The following is a 19,713-nucleotide window of genomic DNA, read 5'->3' as shown; positions in this document are numbered from 1 at the left end:
CTTGCTCTTTTCCTTTTAATGTACCTCTTGCACATTAGTGTTTTTGGCATGGCTGTTGGTGCAAATTTCGGCATGCATTGAGTGCGTAGAAACTATAACTGGTTGTGAGAAAGTGGCTCCAAATATACTGGACTAGAATGAAGTACAGTGTGTATAGTCCACTAACCCCAGAGGTATAACAGATGTTAAAGTCAGAACTGAAATTACTCTCCAAAGTGGTAGCTTGGTCGAGCAGTGAGGCAGTACCAGAGGACAGTGTAAAGAATTTGTTGTACACACTCGGTCAGTAAAAGGTTCCACACATACTCAAGAACTGAAATCCAGGCCAATTGGTATATCCTCAGATTTAGTTGTTTTATTTTTAGAACCAACAGTTATAAAAATATGCTTTTCAAGTTATGAGTACTCTCATATAAATATTTTACAGAGAAGCAATGAAGTTTGTGCACACAATAATTACAGGACAGAAAGTAAGACCCACAGTCCTGTAACACACTCTAGCATTGAGCTCAATGGGGTTTTCACAGGTAAATACAGTAGATTACTTTACGGATTACTTTGGTAGTTCCAGGACTAGATCTAAGATTCAGTCCTGGGGTCTAAGCTGAAACTAGATTAGCAAAAACGTTTTAGTTACTGTGATGAATTTTCATGAATATAATACTGTTTTAAAAGTTCACACTTTTCAAGGTAAATCTGACAATATTATTCAATGGGAGGAAATTGTACGTACGTTTCCATGTCAAATATTTTATCTAGGATTTTACTCTGGGTCAGGTGACTCCGACGTCACAGCGTCTTCCACCATGTACGGAGGAGTACATATATCTCCTCTATAGGATCTCCACGCACCCCAGACTTCCCCCATTTTCTGGGTCGACCCCATGCCACAAATACTGACCTCTCTCTGAACATGCACCAATCAAGGTCTTCCATCCATTTCCCTATCTGTGACACCTGGTTAGCTCCCCATAATTGTGCGATGTTACGCTTGGCTATCATGCATGGCAGTGTCACCCATTGTTTCCTGTGCGTGTTTAGGTCGGTCGGCTCCTATACATTAAGGATACGTTGTCGGACCTCCATTGGGATTTTGTACGATTTTTAAAGAATATTTGCAGTTTTAGAAGAAATTTCATAGAAAAGCAGACTATGGGTTCCTATGGAGAAAATGTAGATTACTGGTAAACCCGCTAGGGATTATAGGAAAAGTACAATTATAGCAAACATTCAATTAATAAATGCCATATCTCTCAGACAACAAACATTAAAACATAATAGAAAAAATGACCTTAATGGTACTATTATAAATATTGCAACACAAAATATTTAGATATACACAACATTTTAGTTTATATTGATTTTTGGATTGGACATTATTATTTCTTAAATATTTTCATTTTATATTTCATTAAATTGTTAAATATACATGCATAGAAATTAAACCACAAATTACATAAATAAGAAAAAGAGACAAACAAGAATTACAACATGTCACACTGGACCGGTCTATATTCTATTGTGGTAGGCAAAGCGGTTGGATTTCACGTATTTGGCCAAACCCGCTAGGGATTACTTTTGCGGTTCAGTACTGGGCTGAAAGGTACAGTACTGGCTTCTCCCCTGTTCACATGTGAGTACTTTCAAATTCAGACTTTGGCTGATTTTATAGGAATATTTTCAGTTTTCAAATCTTCACACTTGGACAATTTTCGAGTCAAAATGGGTCAATGTTATCCAATGGCAGGTAAGTGAATTAGCGGTTTCCAGGTGAGTACTTGGTTGGTGAAGTTATGGTTCTGGGTCTAGACTCAGGGGTCCCCCAGGGTCAGGTGAGTACAGTTGGTTCAATCTCAGCGGCACAGGGGCGGCCGGGTGGAGAGGGGGCCTTCGGTTGGTGGCTGCTGGCTGCTGGCTAGCAGGCCATGCGGCTCTGGGAGCTGGGTTACTAGTCACTTGCTCAGGGCAAGGGTGAAAGTAGGATAGGGCAAAGGTCACAGCCAGCGGCACTCGAGCGGCTGGATGCAGGGTGCTTTTGTGCCGTTGGGCGCTCAATGTTATCCAATGAGGATCTTGAAAAGGGAACAAAGGCTGCAGGCTCGGGGACGGAGACTCTCCAGGGGTGACCAGCACTTCGAGAGGTAAGTTGGGATCTTGGAGTACAGGTAGGTACCCCCAAGGGAGGCACAGGTGGCTGTAGGCCGCCGGGTGCAGGATTGTTGGAAAAGCTTACCCTAAGCTGGTTGCAGTTGGGGGGGCCCTGGTTCTGAGTCTGCAGGCGTCTGCTGGTTCGTCAAGGAGGGTCTTTGGGCACTGGATTTCGGGTCCCAGTCGCCGGGGGGACGTCCTCGTGGTTTTGGTTGGCCCGGCCTGGGCTCTGCTGGTACAGAGTGGCCTGGACCGGAGCTACCTGGTGACCACCAGGTGGGTTGTTGCAGCAGAGCCTCTGCTGATGGGAGTCCCAATCTTCGAGAGGGTCAAGGCAGGCAGGTCCTCTGGGTGTCCCAAGGTTGCTGTCCGCGGAGGTCGCCGGGATTAGGCAGGAGCAGGTTCCAGGATCAACAGGCCGGTAGGGCTGGGGCCAAGTCAGTTGTTGCTGTCCTGTTAGCGGCTGCGCGGCGGGTCTTCTTCTTGATCTTCTTTCTTCTTTTGGATATCGGGATCTGAGGAAGGAAGATTCAGGGAGCCCCCAAATACTAAATTTAGGGGCGTTACAGGTAGGGCAAGGGCAAAGACCAATGGGTCCCTGGCCTGGGGTGAGTACACCCCCTAGCCTGCTCCTCTCCTGTGGGAGGGGGGCAGGAGCCTAGCTGGGATTGAGCAGGGCTCCCCATCTACAAGATGGCCGAAGCCCGGGTCCTGCTTCACCTCGCCTCTTCCACCCGAGGGGTGGAGTTGGCACAGGGTGGCACACCCCCCTTCCTGACGTCGTTTTTCCTGCCAGTCTTCCCGCCAGAGTGGGGGTAGGACTGGTGGGGGGCTGTTTGCTGGGTACAGCAAATGGTCTGGAGAAGCTCTCAGAGGCGGTATGCCTTTGAAGCTTCCCCCTGTCCATCCTGGGGGAGGAGACATAGCACCTTTCCCAGGGTGTGCTTTGTTGCAGACCCAGGAGAGCGAGGGGCTCTCCACCCAGGGGTCCAGCAACATGTCTGCTGTGTGGCAGCCTTTTCAGCCACTCAGCCCAAACGTGGATTGCAGGTTCGGGTTTTGGAGGGCATCTCTAAGATGCCCTCTCGTGCATGCTAGATTAAATCCTACACTGGCATCAGTGCGGGTTTAATGTGCTGAGAAGTTTGGTACCAAACTTGTCAGTCTTCAGTGTAGCCATTATGGTGCTGTGGAGTTCGTAATGACAACCTCCCAGCACCATATACTCTTAAATGGCATCACTGCACTTACAGTGCCCAGGAATGGCCCTGGGTACTGTAGGGGCAGAGGGCTCATGCACATGTGCCCTCACCTCTGGCATAGGGCACCCAGCTAGAGGGGTGACTGAGGGATGCCAGGGCAGTGGGTTCTGTGGGCATGGCACACAGGGATGTGTGCCATGTCGACTCTCGTTTTTAGTTCTGTACTTAGGCCCTCAGCCTGCAAAGGCAGTGTGTGGGTGCCAGGGTACAGTGCCCCTGAGGGTGGTACAATCAGTTCTGCAGCCCTCAGGGGTCTTCTCTGGTCACCATGCCCTGGGTACCTAGGCTACCATTTACTAGGGGCTGACAGGTGGCCAGAAATACCAATTGGGTATTTTGTTTCAGCTTTAGTTTTTAGGGAAGGAACACAGGCCCTGGTTGGCTGGGACCCAGGGCACACTCAGTCAAAGCACATCAGCAGTTCAGAAAAAAGTGGGGGCATACCAAGGCAAGAAAGATGCCACTTTCTCACACTGGTGACGAAGTGGTTTATGTTTGAGCCAGAGATATAACTCCCTTTTAACTGTTTATTCTTAGTGCATAAAAATTGTTCCAAATATATAATCAATACACAAATACAAGTATTAATGTTTTCTTTCTAAGCAAACAGGAACAGTCTACAAGCTTATCTTTAAATTGTTTGATTTATTCTTACACGCAAGGGAAAAAATGCATCTCAATACTTAATCTAGCTCTAGTCCCATACAATGGGCAGCGAGAATGTTTGCTTGTGTGATGTCATCATACATGGAAGGCTTGCATTGGCTTAGTGATTGCCTGTTTGTGATGTAGCATGTTCCCAGACGATTCAGAATAAAGCGAAGACCGAAAACCGCAGGTAGTGATGGATGAGACTTTAGGGTGCAGTACAATACCATAAAGAGAGGGAAGATGGAAAGGAGAGCTGCAGTTCAAAGGTAGCCGAGGTAATTTTGGATCCAACAGGTAAACTGAGCAAGCTCATTCTAGGCTTTTGGGTAGAGGTGAAAAAGTCCTGGGAGAAAATTATAAATTCACAACTGTGTCCAAGTGCCCCAGCAATTACTCACTCTGTTGAGAGATTGCCAGTTTTCACAAAAAAAAACTTGGGCTTCTCACAGTTCTTTCAAGAAAAGAAAAAAGGGCTTTGACAGCATACCACTTGTTACTCTCTAATCATAAACAAATATATCACATCCATGGGTATGAGTAACCCAATTTAGCTCAAATAGAGAGAGATTTTCAACAACATTAATCCTAAATCTATGAATCCACGACATATAATTTTGCTCTTTGATAGTATTTATTCCAAAAATGAAGAAAAGTGACTTTTGGAATAAAGACTGTCAAAGAGCAAGATTACTATATGTCCTGGATTCTTATATTTTGGATTAATGTTGTTGAAAATCTCTCTATATTTGAGCTAAATGGGGTTACTCCTACCCATGGATGTGATATATATGTTTATGACTAGAGAGTAACAAGTGGGGTGCTTTCTTGTAGTGATGCACATTTTGTGTGTGGTTAACACTGTTGGGTAGTAGGTGTTTTTAGGGCGAATCTAGCACCCATACTAAAATGTGTGTATGATACATATACTCCACACTTATACCATTTTCACATATTGGTCAACAAATGTGCGGATGTTTCCCTCTTTGGGAATATTATACCTACCTCTTATCACAGTTCATGCTCCCAAATGTAATTCTTTGGAATCTGAGTCTCTCTGGTTCCAACCATACCTTTTTGTGAATTACAAATAGAGTGTAAATGTGTATCCATGGTATCAAGCGTTTATACTGCAATTGTTTTCTATGTGTAGCTTTTGTTTTCATTTCTAAAGAATGATCGTGAGTGAAGTAGGTTAAATCTTCAATGAAAAGTTTAAAGGCAACCAAGGCGAATACCAGAGAGTATGGCTGGTCTACTGGGAATAAAATGTGAAATTTATGATACTTGTGTGAAAATTCCAGATGATAACCTACAAATGGTTTCTCCAGGATCACAGAGTTGGCATATAAATGCCCAGAGGAAAACATAAACATCTTATGGGTTTAAATAAAAATACCAACAACAGACAAAATATACCATTACAGGTCTCAGATGTGACTGAAACAATCAGAATTCTCCCCATAGCTTTTCAGTAGATCTCCAAAAACCTGTATTCCACATTTAATCCAATCTAAATCAATTGTAATGGTCCACTTGAATTTATATCAGGAAAAGGAAGGTGTGTAGTAATACATCCAGTTATTAGTTGCTTTATGAAGGATAGGTTGGAAAGCTAATCTAACAGGATGTGTTGTCAATGACATTTTAAACTTGAATGAATGAATGAAAAGTGTAGTATTCTATTCTGTGCTTCACTCTCTCCTCATCCTTGTATTTCCCTTCCTATGTTCCATTCAGAATTGTTTTGGTTCTTACTGCCTGAGGATTCTTAGGGATCCTTGGAACTGCAGTGTTCTATCAAGATCAGTTACAGCTGTGCATCTGTTCTTGGTGGTTGTGTAAGCTGTCTCCTTGGAATAAACTGGACTGATCATCAAGAAGCCTCCTTGTATTTACTACATATTCTGGCGACGAACGGGATATCAAGCCTGAAGCTCAACAGGACCCGCATTTATTCTTCACTTATTTTTTTTTCTCAAAAAAAAAAAGAAGAAAATCCAGTTTGGAGACAGCGTTCACCGTTTGCAGCGTGAACTTTCTTAAGGTACTCTTTGAAAATTCTTATGTGTTAAATTATAACACCAGCGGCAGCATTCCTTATTTGACGTGCCTTGATTGCACCTGCGGCTGTTTCTCTGTATTTTGCATTTTAATCTGAGCCTTCGAACGATCCGCGCTCACAATCCCGAGATTTTCATCTCATTTTTCACTTCATCTATTTTCCGTGTGAAATTTGCTTTCAACTGTGCTTTTGTGGAACTTTTGGGCATTTTCTACGATCTTATTACTCAAGCGCATCTTTTAAAAGCACACAAAACTCACCTGCATCTTCGCGTGCGCTGCACTCGCTGCCGGAATTTCCTCACCGTTCTCTTGGATCAGACGCGTCATCTCTACACGCTTCCTCTGCGCGTATCTACGTCATCGATCAGCGCTCTCCTTTCACGTACAGCGCTGCGTTCCAGCGGCCATCTTGGATCACCATAGCAACAAACGCCGATCCGAGCCCCGTTTTCTCAATTCTTTCAACGCCACAACTATTTATATAATTTAATCACCCAATCGATTTTTACCACAGTTATATGTGTATGTTTGAACATTACCCTCCGCAATTTATTTCCTGTCTATTGTTTTGTCACGAGGAAACTATATTCAGCACATTCATTCTCAAGAAGGTACTCTAAATGTCGATACTTTTGTTATACTAATGTGTTTTTGACAATTTATATAACCATATTTATCTAACCATACAACTGTGACTTCATTTCTATTGTTCCTTCTTTTGGGTATTTTAACAATATTTTAAAAAAAAAAATGTCGAACAACATAACTTCACCCACACATTTCCTACCTTCTGCGGGTGATCCCAAAGTAGAATGGGATCTTTGGTATCCAACCTTCTTAGCTTATGTAGATGTGGTAGAAGAAGACGGTTGTTCTCCCAAAAGGAAACTCGCCTTGCTAAAAAATTGTCTAGGGGGTGCCGGTCTCAAGGAATTGGAAAGTTTACCACCTATTGACAATACTGGTGCTGGTGATGTAAATGTTTTTGATATTGTTGTCAAACAATTAAGCATCAGATTTGGTAGGAAAATCAATACCGTGATGGAACGTTTTAAATTCTATTCTAGAATTCAAAAAGAAGATGAATCCATAGAAACCTATGTGGCAGCTCTACGCACTCTAGCTAGTTCTTGTTCCTTTGAAACTATTGATTTTGATCAAGTTTTAAGGGACCAAATCATGATGCGTACTAAAAGTAAAAAGATACAGGAACGGTTGTGGATGGGCACTGAGTCCTCTCTTAACGCTGTCCTAAACATTGCAAAAGGTATTGAGCAATCGGAATTGTTTGTTAACGAAATAAGAGGCCATGAAACCAAAACTAAGGTAACTATTCCGGAGGTTTCCTTGATCAGAAACCCCCCAAATTACAGGAAACCTACCTCGAATACCACTAGAAGGGACAACTTTGGCAGAGACAATAGATCCTTCCAAAGAAGGCCTCCTATAATTTGTTATAGATGTGGTGCTAATGACCATGTTGGTAATTATAAAGGGTGTCCTGCTTGGAACAAAATTTGTGTCAAATGCAAAAAGTCTGGTCATTTTACAAAAATGTGCAAATCCACCCAGAAAGTTAATTTCTTATCACATGAGGAGTATGATGACTGTGAACAACCTTCTGAAATTAATACAATGTTGTGTGTTGGTGATACCGAGTGCAAAGGCTTTCCTAGTGACATTATCCTTATTAATGGTGTAGAAATCTCCTTGCTTATTGACTCATGTGCTTGGTACACCATAATTGGCAAAGATGTCTTTGACAAATTTTGGTCCTCAAAAGAACTTTTACCACCTGACATACATCCTGGAGGGTATACAGGAAAAAGGATAGGCCTTGAAGGTTATATGTGGGCAGAAATCAGGTTTAAAGATAGAACTACCAGGGGGAAGGTTTACGTCTCCTCGAAAGGGGCATCTATCTTATGCTGGCCCCATCAGTTTGATTTAGGAATCAAACTCGATCCTAATGCTTCTCCTCCCGTATATGTAGTTCCTCCAGAAAATGACTTCATTTTCCAACTAAAAAAAGATTTCCCATGCATTTTCAATGATAATTTGGGAGTTTTCGCTAATTTCAAACACCGCATTATCCTTAAGGAATCTGCTGTTCCTGTCCGACATAGAGTCAGAAATGTACCCTTGGCCTACCGTGATAAATTAAAGTTAATTTTATCTGATTTAGTTTCCAAAAAGATCATCGAACCAGTTGAGTCATCCCCATGGGTTTCGCCCGTTGTTTTATCCCTTAAAAGCAACGGCGAGCTTCGTCTGTGTGTAGATCTCCGCAGCCTAAACAAGGAGATCTGGATTGACAGACATCCTTTACCCAACATACACGAGCTCATTTCCACTCTCTCTGGCGCCTGTGTTTTTTCCACACTTGATCTAACCAGCGCTTACCATCAGGTAATTTTACACGAAGACTCTAAATTCCTAACCACTTTCATTACACCTGAGGGTTTATTTCAGTACTGTCGTATGCCTTTCGGCCTAGCTAGTGCTGCCTCCGTCTTCCAACGCCTCATGAAGACAGTTTTGGAAGGATGTGAAGGTGCAATCGCTTTTCAGGACGACATTCTAATACACGGAAAAAATTTTGAGGACCACGATAAAAATTTGGTTAAAGTTTTAAAAAGTATACAAGATTATGGGCTCACACTTAAATTATCGAAATGTAAATTCAGACAGAGTCAGGTCGAGTACCTCGGCCATGAGATTTCAGCTCTGGGGATCAAACCAAAACTCAACCACATCAAGAGTATATCCGAAGCCCCTGCTCCCTTGAACAAAGATCAACTTGTTTCTTTTCTTGGTCTCACAGAATTCTATAGTAAATTTGTTAAAGATTATGCTTCCAAGGTTCATCCTCTCAGGTTGTTATTGAAGAAGGATGTAAAGTTTTTGTGGAACAATGATCAGCAGCATGCTTTTGAATTACTTAAACAAGAAATTATTAGTGCTCCTTTCCTAAGACCTTTTGACTTAGAGAAAGAATGCATAGTGTGTGTGGATGCGAGCAACGTTGGCTTAGGTTCAGTCTTAATGCAAAAAGACAAGGGCGAAGAGTACGTTGTGTCATATGCTTCAAGAACCTTGCGAGGCGCTGAGTTTAACTACTCCACAATCGAAAAAGAGTTACTAGCTTGCACCTGGGCCTCTGAACATTTCAGGCAGTTTCTTTGGGGAACCAGATTCTGTTTAAGAACAGATCATAAACCTCTAATCAACATGCTGGCAGCTGGTGGTGGCAGGACCTTAACAGCGCGCCTAGCACGTCTTGCAGCCAAATTGCAAGAATTCCAATGTACTGTTGAATACGTCCCTGGGCGGTTAAATGTGCACGCCGACTGCATGTCCAGGTTGCCTTTGGTCAATTCCATTTTTTCTGTTGGTTGGTATAATGAATCTGATGTTGTTTCTAATATCGATGATGTCAACGACTGTGGTCCAGCTGGTGTTTCCCCTAGCATCTCTGAAATAGAGTGGAGGGAAGCTATGGCGAATGATTCTGACCTTGCTTCTTTAACCAGACACTTACAGTATGGTTGGCCTCATGAGCGATACTTATCTGGGGACATTCTTTCCTTTTTCAAGGTAAATGACGAACTCATGTTTGACCAAGGGTTTGTGTTTCGTGGTGACAAAATTATTCCTCCCACTTCTTTGAGGGAAAGAATTATTTCCATGGCCCATGAAGGCCATATGGGCATGTCTGGCACCAAAAGACGCATACGCGAGTTCTACTGGTGGCCAGGTGTAGACAGAATGGTCGACAAATGGGTTCGTTCATGTTCCCCTTGCGACAAAAGTGACAAAACAGTTAAACCCTTGTCTGTTACCACTTCTCCCATTGAATTCGTCTCTTGTCCCTGGAAGAGATTAGGCATTGACATAATTGGACCTCTTAACTTGTTTTCCCAACAAAATGTGTTTGGCCTGGTCCTTATCGATTATTTTTCTAAGTGGCCAGAACTAAAAATTGTCGACAAAGTTGGTTCCACTCAAATTATCCAATTTCTTGATGAGGTTTTCTGCAGGGAAGGAATTCCCGCGGAGATAGTGTCAGATAATGGCCCGCAATTTATAAGCAAAGAATTTTCGTCTTTTATCCAGAGGTGCGGCATCGTGCACAAAAGGGTGTCGAATTATAATCCACAAGCCAATGGTCAGACGGAACGCTTTAACCGTGTCATCAAAGAGTCTATTCAGCTGGCTGTTAAAAGCAATCTAGACTGGAAAAAAACCTTGCGTTCCACCTTACTGTCTTACCGCACCTCACCCAACTCCGTTACAGGGTTTTCACCCTTTGAATTGCTTAGAGGCAGAAAGCCTGGCTCCAAACTTTTGCCTTGGTGGATGAAAGTTAAATTACCGGTTGATCCTTCTGTTGATCCTGCTTGTGTTAAGGACAGAGTTTTGAAGTATCAGGAAAAAATGAAAGCCAATTTCTTGTCCTCTAAAAGCTCTGGTCAGAAGGTCAGGGTGGGTGACTTTGTCCGCGTGAAATTAGGTAGGGCTTTTGACAATAAGTGGAATAAGTGGTCAAACCCTTGCAAGGTTATTGAAGTATTTTCAAAGGCTGTGAGAGTCGAGGATGGGAAAATATGGAATTTTAGAAGGATTTCTCTGTGTAAAGGTTCAAATTCTTCTAATGTGGAACCCTACTCTGCACCATCCTCTTCTAATGACTTTACCACTGCTAAGACTTTGTGTGATCAAAATGATGCATCTTTTTCTCCTTTGTTTAACTCTTTTGACTCTGAGAACCAGACTGTTGATCCTGTTGTTTCTGTACCTAATAACTGCAGTACATCCATGCCTGACAACCTGATCACTGAACCACCCTCTTGCCTTGTCAATGACCCTGTTACTGGAAATGTTCCCATACCTTGTCCTATGACTTCTAATGATGATAATTCCTCTCTTAGGAAAAGCATTCGTGTAAAGCATACTCCTGTAAAGTTGCATGATTACTACCTTTAAGTTTTTTTTTTTTGTGCTTTTTTTTTTGTTTTTTTTAGGGGGGAAGGTGTGTAGTATTCTATTCTGTGCTTCACTCTCTCCTCATCCTTGTATTTCCCTTCCTATGTTCCATTCAGAATTGTTTTGGTTCTTACTGCCTGAGGATTCTTAGGGATCCTTGGAACTGCAGTGTTCTATCAAGATCAGTTACAGCTGTGCATCTGTTCTTGGTGGTTGTGTAAGCTGTCTCCTTGGAATAAACTGGACTGATCATCAAGAAGCCTCCTTGTATTTACTACAAAAAGCATCTTGTAACTCACAACTTAACCCAAGGGCATCAAGGCGCAAAAATGATGGTATTACTGGTAGTACGAGCCGAAGACATGATTACAGATAAGCCTCAGTGAAGAATAGTGTTTTTAGTGCTTTACGAAAAAGCAGAATGGAAGATTGTCCTTTTAATTCTGGGGGAAGTGCATTCCACAGTCTTGGAGCAAGGGAGGAAAAAGCTCTCTCACCCCACCTGGCTTTAGAAACTCGGCGAAAGGCCAAAAGTTTTTTATTAGAGGAGCGAAGAGCTCTGGGGGGGGGGAATAAGAGGACAAAAGGGACACCTTCTGGGCTTGAGCCATAATGAGACCCCATGAGTAAGGCATAGGATCTTAAAAGAGATCCTAGCCTGGATAGGTAGCCAGTGTAAGTTCTTCCTGGCTAGAGAGGCTGAGGAGAATCTAGGGGCGTCAAGGTCAAGCCTAGCGGCCGCATTCTGTACTATCTGAAGGCGCTGAGTAAGCTTTTTAATAATGCCTGAGTAGAGGGCGTTACAGTAATCTAGTCTCGAAGAGACCAGGGCCATGGTAACCTGCTTTCGAGCTTCTGGGGAGAGGTAGTGTGCAATCTTTCTCAGAACCCTGATGACACCACAGCAGGTGAAAACCATCCTACTGACCTGAAGGTCAAAGGAGAGCGTGGAGTCTATCAGCACACCTAGATTACGGGCGGATTGCGAGGGCTAAGGGCAAACCCCAAGGGTTGAAGGCCACAAGTCGCTTGACCAAATGTCCTGATTGCCCCCAAATATCAGGACTTTGGTGTTCTCCCCGTTTAACTTCAGAAAAATTGAGGACCATCCACTGAGAGATTGCCTCCATGTAATTCATGAAGTTAAGTGCGGAGGTACTCACCGACTGGGAAAGGGAGACCATAATCTGGGTGTCGTCAGCGTATGACAGCACTTCCAGCCCAAAAGATCTAACCAACCTGGCAAGGGGCGCCACATAAATGTTAAATAGTGTGGGGTTCAGCGAGGAGCCCTGAGGGACCCCACATTGCACAGGTTTAGCGGCAGAGAAGAATTCACCCACCTTGACCTTCTGCTCTCTTTGATAAAGAAAGGAGGACAGGAGGCTCAGAGCTGGGCCCTCAACTCCCATCTCCCTAAGGCGTGTTACCAAGACAGAGGGAGACAGGGTATCGAAGGCAGCTGTCAAGTCGAGCAGGACCAGAAGAGTAGTCTGGCCCCTGTCGACTTTCATACGAATGTTATTGAAGACCACCATGAGGGCGGACTCAGTGCTGTGGGCCCTTCGGAAACCATGCTGAGAAGAATCTAGCAGGCTCGAAGCGTCCAGGAAAATGCTCAGATGTTGATTAAGATATGCCTCGAGCATCTTCGCTGGAGTGGGCAGCAGTGATATAGGACGAAGATTCTTGAAGACTCCAGGGTCCAATGTGGGCTTCTTCAGAAGTGGCTTAACTGCTGCCATTTTCCAGGAAGATGGAAAAATGCCTTCAGTAATGGCTGAGTTCATCACCTGTAACAAAGAAGGCAATAATACCTCCCTGCAATCTTTGAGGGTCTTAAGAGGACAGGGATCCAAAGGGGATCCAGATTTTATTTTGTCAAGGAGCAGGTTTAGTTGTTCGGAGGTGAGAGGAGGAAAGTTGGGAAATTGAGAAAAAACAGGCTTTCTTTGCTAGAGTTGTCTGCTGTCAAACTTTTACATATCTAATGTATTTTTCTTAAAAGCTGAAATCACGTTCCTTAAAAAAAAAAAGTATTAATTTCTATGCAGACAAGAGTAAAATCATAAAATCTTATCCACTAACAAATTAATGGACAGTGTTATACGAATGACAGCAAGAGAACTGGAACCTGGTGGCACACAGAGGTTGAACTAAATTAAAGCCGAACAAATGATTGTGTCAAAAAAGTAAATCTGTGATATGTAATTTCAACTTTAAAGAAGATAAAGTATATATAGAAGGTAGATAGCCTGTTATTTACTCAAGGTCCGGATCTCTCTCTGCAAAGGTATTTGCTATTTTGCATAGGTTTTTTTGGGGTGGGGGGTGGCGGGGGGATGTGGATAATTGTGTGATGCATGTCATTTGTAGTTGTGCTCTTGCACATCTTGTTCTATTATGCACGTTTGTCTTGTCAGAGCGGAAATTATATTTGTAACCTGTAGTAAAGGCATCTGGAGAGTGATTATATATAAGGGACTCATTTGAGTACCCTGTTGATCTATGAACCAAAGTGGTGTCAATTCGGGTGACCATTTTTATGGTAGATTCAAGGCACAGGACATAAATGATGTGGTAATAATGATGTCCTACCCTGGTGGCTATTCTAGGCGACATTTGAAAAGCAGGTAAGGGCGGAGCTGCCTTCAAATACGGCTGTTTAACTCTCGATCATATTAAATAAATATATATTCTATATTTTGTACGAATGTGTGCACAATGAACTACCAGCCGTAGAACCATTGCATATGTTTGGGGGTCAAAGGCCTCTACTAAACCTTAATACTAGTTTTCATTTCAAATGCAAGGTTATCCAGCCTGGGGCGGGGCTGGAGTAATTGCGGCTATTGTTAGTGCTGAGCCGCCAGCTTGTGTTGTGTCTCAGACACCCCACACCAGCTCCTGAGCCAGTACTCTCTAGCCTCCATTTTGTGGCCGGTCAGTGTAAGCCGCCATCTTGAGAGGGCATGATTTTCAAGTATGCCTGCAGGCAATGGTTGTTTCTGTACCATAAAATCAACTATGGTTCACTTTTTTTCTTCTTTTAACCAGATATGGTTTGCTTTGGATAATTATTCTGAACGGGAAACAAGGACAAATAAAAATACACAGATTTGCATTTTTGTACTTTAAGGGGTGAAATATGTAATTCGCGCTTTTTTATGACTACATTTTGTTCACTTAATTTTGATAGCTACGTATTCTTTACCACCTAAAGATTGGGTGAGGTGTGTTTCCTTTGTGATCAGACAGTCAGCTCATTACAAAATGGCAGCCGTGATTACTGATAGGAGCCGCCTCGTCCTCAGCGTGCCTATTTTATGACCATAGTATCAGGGTACTAAAAGAAGGAGGAGAGAAACCCCCCCACCCCCGGCTCATCCGCGTTACGTCACAGAGGATCGTCTCAGACTTGGCATCTGTGCTAGGCCTCACGTAGTCACTTCTACACAGCTGAGCCCTAGAACGAGAATGACGTATCTCGTGAACCAATCTCGTCGAAAGGACGGCCTCCGTCTGGGGACGCTCATCCAGTAGCTGCGCAGCAGGAGCAAGGAAGTAAAGGAAAACTGCCCTCTGTTGGGGAAGCTGAAGCGTCATTCAAGAAGTTCCATTCTAATGATTGGCTGGAATGTAGCTCTCCCCTTTACCACCGACCAATGAGACTGTTCAGCATCGCATTTGCTGGAAAAATCCGTCTCTAATCGCGTAGGCAAGAACGACAATATAGCTCTGCCAATGGCGCTTATCGACATTGTTGACCACCGGTGGCAACTGGGTGGGGTAGCTGCCAGTCAGCTTTAGTCTCCCAATCCGAGCGCAGGTATGAATTACTCTGGCCAATGGGCGCGCGGAGTGGGCGGCCGTTCTGTGGAACCTGTGTTGGTTATTGGGCGATAATCGTTGCGGCGGAGGCCGGAGCGTAAAAATACTAGCGGCGGAGGAAGCCTAGAGGAGCCGAGACTCGGCGGGGATACGAGGTAGGGGAGCCCGGTGCGAAGCGGAGGTCACCTGAGCGGCCGTCGTCGTTTGCTAGCAGTCAAGAGGGTGGTGGGAGAGGAGAAACGAGCCCCGCGGGGGCGGTGGGGAAGTGTAGACGTGGGGGGGGGGGATGTGTGAGGAAGGGGCGCCGGTGAGACCGAGACGGGCCTTGGGGTGGGTGCAGGCCGCGGTGGGAGGCTTGCGCCTCAATGGAAGAATTCGGGAATTAACCCGCAACCGCAACAACCATTCAATGGGGAGAAAAAAATCATCTTTTTTCCTCACCAATTAACCAGTTTGTTTTTTTGTTTTCGTCGTGACCCGTGAAGGGGAAGGGGGGTTTAATTTTAAATATCCCAACCCCCACCCTCAGTCTTCCGTCCGGTAATTAGTAGTCAACCCTTTTACCAGAAACCTAGAATTATTACCCCAAACGACTGTAGGGGCCATGGTAAAGCGCTTCGAACGCAGGCGTTGAGGCGCACGCTAATACCTCCACACACCTTAGTAATGTGACTGTTTGATTTATTACGCCCGCTGGATCCTTTCTAGGAAACGTCCCTTTAAATTAAACCGAAAGTGAAACCGCGAGCTTGTTTTGGGACGTATTAAATACCTCTAAGGCACCTGGTCCACTTGCGGCTGCTTTTGGTGGGTATTGGGGACCCTCTCGCCCACGGCTCTTTGATACTTAGTTTCACCCATCGGAAATTCCAGATCCAAATGGTTTTTATGGGATACCGCACCGGGTTGGAGCATTTTAGAGTATTTAAGTGACATCTATCCGTTGTGTTAGTAGTTTTTTTCGGGTAAGTTAGTAGGCCATTGAATTTGCACATGGGGGCCGTTTTCCGTAGCTTTAGCGCGAGTGATAACAGAATTACACCTGCATGAATTATTTCATGCATTATTTGTCTGCCTTCACTCTACCTATAACGTGGGCAACTGGAATTATGGGGCAGTATTTGAGTACATTGTTGTAAGAAAATACACATTTTAGGGCATAATGGGGCCCGTTTTGTGATAGTACAATTTCATCATTTTGTTATATTTACGCACGGTAACACTGTCAGGGTAAAGAGGTCATAGTACCAGTTTAAGACCCAAATACAGCAAAAAACTGAAAGATGATCAGTCAACCCATGTACAGGGTCCACTGTACAGGGGCACGTTTCCATGCTTTTATTAACGTTTGAATCGTTTCAGCTAGAAGAAACACATTTTGGTAGCACCTGCAGATTGTGCAGCACATGATGGATTTTGTGACAAATACAGAACATCTTTAATTGTGGAAAATGCAGCAGAAGAAACACTTAATTCCAATTTCCCTGCCTAAATTGGCGTTGCAACCCAGTGTCTAATGGATATTTTGTATAAATGCATATAATACTAAATAAGGGCCTGGCTTGACTATATTTGACCCATGCTGATGTATCAATCCCTATGTTATTATTGTTCTAGTAATGGGTTATAGCTCCAAATCTGAACTTCAGTTTATTTAATAAATATGCCGCAAGTGCTACTAAACCTTTGCAGATTAATGTTACAAATTTACCTGTACCTTTGTGTGTGATAGGTATGCAACTGCATCTGTAATCATTGTAGGATGGATTTTGAGGCGTTTGGGCATAGTTGTGGATTTACTACTCTTGCCTCATAGTTTACTGTTGTACCATCTACCTAGCTTTTATGGACTTGTAGTCCGCATTTGATCGCGTGAACAGGTCCAAACTGTGGCAGTCCATGATAGATATAAGGCTAGATGGTAACATTGTTCACTTTCTAGAGGATCTCCACTGCGCAACCAAGGCTAATGTAAGGTTTTCGCAAAATCCGCGTGTGTCCCGTGACTTTGACATTAAAAGAGGCTGCATTATGGTCCCCTTTTTGTTTAATTTATATAATAATAATCTACCCTGTATTAATTTACACAGACGACTCAGTCCTTATCTCGAGGACCGCGAGGGGGCTACAAACCTAGTTGATGCCTTTCCCACCTTTATGGCGGATCAGGATTTATCTATTAACAACTCTAAATTTTACTTCATGCAAGTGGGGACTCGTCTGAAAAAACAGTTTCAATTCAGGGTGGGTCAAACTGAAGTCTTTTCATACTTGGGTGTTTTGGATACACATGGAAAGTGGGGTCCACTCAAAGAAAGAATGGGGATCTGATGCAAGTGAACGCGGCTATCTTGAATTTCGCATCCAAGTTAGGAAAGAGACCCATCGCAGTCCTGTTGAAGATCTACCAGCAAAGAGTGTTGCTACTGCCTCCTATGGAAGCAAAATCTGAGGCATATCCCCTTAGATGATATCCAGGTAGCTTAGAACAGTTTTCTGAAACTTCTAAAGGGTGTCCCTTGTGGCACACCGAATATGGTGGTACACAAGGAACTTGGGATGCCTTTCTTAAATGATACACTGGCCCTCCACCCCTTAATGTTCTGGTTGAACAGGGACCTGACCCTGGAACTTGGGGTGCCTTTCTTAAATGATACACTGGCCCTCCACCCCTTAATGTTCTGGTTAAAAACCTGGTTGAACAGGGACCTGACCCAGAGTCATATCATTTTAAAGGAGTGTATGACTCTTGACCGAGCACTCTGCATGCATCCTCTGGCTCAAATACATTAAGGATAATTTTGAAAGGCTGGGCCGAGGTGAACTGTAAACGATCCTATTTTAACCCGTTCAGTGCTGCGAACGTCCAACGGTCGTCGCGTGCACTACCTCGCTAGTGCTGCGCACGACCGTTGGACGTCCCAATCCCGTTAGCGCAATCGAACGTCCGCACTGGGGCGGAATGTTTGCGGCGCGCTTAACAGGTTAATAACCAAACAGGATGTGGTGACAATAAAGGAGTCCTTCAGTAACCTCAGGAAACTGGAAAGAGAAGAGCTGGAACTGTGTAAACCCAGCGTACATACATTTATAATGTTAAAGACTACATTATCAATTGAGCCTTACCTCCTGGGACCTTTTAGCACCTACAAATGGTTTTTACTGTCAAGGTTCCGATTGGACATTTTTCACTCGCTGTACCTAGGGGGAGTAGTTGAGGGCAAGTGTTAGCACCCTGTGGCTGCGACGGAGAGTCTCCACAGGATTTGCTACACTTTTTTTTATTCTGTAGCTTTTACATGGTCCCTAGGAAGTTTTTTATTGTGCCTATATTTAAAAGGATGGAGTTTAAACGGGCTTGTCCAGCCCACCTGTTTTGACAATTATTGTAGGAGGAGTTTATTCCATTTGTTCTTGAGTATTTGAAATCTGTGGTAAAATCCAGGGCCTGTCTTGATTGAATACTAACTGTCGACAGGGGTCGAGGTAGTTTTTAAATTCAGTTGTAGGTACGGGCGGTGCGATCATGTGGCCAGATAATTAATTTACTGCTTAGGCATATTGCATCAATTTTGTAGTATTATCTAATATTATTTTTTATGGAATGTCGTGAAATATGTCCCATTTGTGACAAGATGTGATTTTATGTAATTAACATAAAGGGGTGTGGAATTTAATAAAATATCTACATGTCCATGGGGTAGGTTGCTTCATAAATCTACTTGTCCTGTAACAAAATCCACATGTTCCTTTGGTTCCCTGTAGTGCAGCAACAAATTATGCCATTATATAAGAGCTCTGATATAGTCTCTCTTGATTATGCCAGGGCTCCTACCATAGTAGTGTTTGAATACTTGCAGTCCCCTTATGTTGCCACGTTTCTGCAGATCTACATACTGGGGCTGAAGGTAGTGGTCAGCAATAGTTCCAGGGTTAGAAAGCCCTTTTGAGTCTGTGTAAACCTACTAACATGCACGTTTTAAGGGTTTTCAACAACTCCTCTCCAATCTTTTCCCATACTGACAAATGTTGGAAATGTATTCCTGACCATGACAGATGTAAACCTTCTTCCAGAGTTGGGGTAAAAAGTGGTTGGTGGGAAAGTGAACTTCAAACACTTAAATTTTTACATGAGCAAATCTACACATGCAAATTTGCTCATGCTAAAATGCAGTTCACAAATATTTTCTAGGAGTACTATTTCTTGATCTACTTCTGTAAATTTGGGGGAATTCACGAAAGCCATATAGTTGCACTTAATGCAAGGACAAATACCATGTGTGCCCTTTTAACATTTTCTTTAATAATTAGGCCCCTAATTTGGTCTGGTGTTGACCATGACTTTTTGCTTTTATTAAGTCTGTCTCTCTCTGTATTGGCTGGCTTCACTGTTAGTGACCGCATTCTGCTTTCTCAGATGGAGCATATCGGCACACAAAGTAATTTTGTTCAGTGCGAGTAACTATTGTGGCAGTGTGTGCTTTTTGAGACCAAAAACAATTTTTGCTTTTGCCAATGTTTGTTATAATGGTGAGGGCCCGGCAGCTCCCACACCAATAAAGATTTACAAAAACATGCCAAAACAAGTCACACTGACAAAACTAAAAAGCTGCCCACCAATTTCAGACCTACTGGTTTTGCCAATGCTTGTTTATTTTTGTTTACCATAATCTTATTGGAACTGGTTAGACCGATTCTCCTTTATGACTATTTTTTGGAAATACTAGCATTCATCAAAAACATGTTACTAAATGATGCTGCAAAGAAATGG

At 43.3% G+C, this 19,713-nt stretch overlaps 1 protein-coding gene across 1 annotated transcript in view; it reads left to right on the top strand.

The window, feature by feature from the left end:
• The first annotated feature begins 14,972 nt into the window (after positions 1 to 14,972).
• The window catches only part of KDM4B (lysine demethylase 4B), a 302,619-nt gene continuing 297,878 nt past the window's right edge, over positions 14,973 to 19,713 (top strand). Inside the window, exon 1 of the mRNA XM_086947052.1 lies at positions 14,973 to 15,097. The gene's annotated coding sequence lies outside the window, so the exon portion shown is untranslated. The remainder of the gene's footprint in view (positions 15,098 to 19,713) is intronic.

This window comes from Lissotriton vulgaris, chromosome 12, assembly GCF_964263255.1.
Source record: "Lissotriton vulgaris chromosome 12, aLisVul1.2, whole genome shotgun sequence".
Lineage (NCBI taxonomy): Eukaryota > Metazoa > Chordata > Amphibia > Caudata > Salamandridae > Lissotriton > Lissotriton vulgaris.
This window is presented reverse-complemented; position numbering and strand designations above follow the sequence as displayed.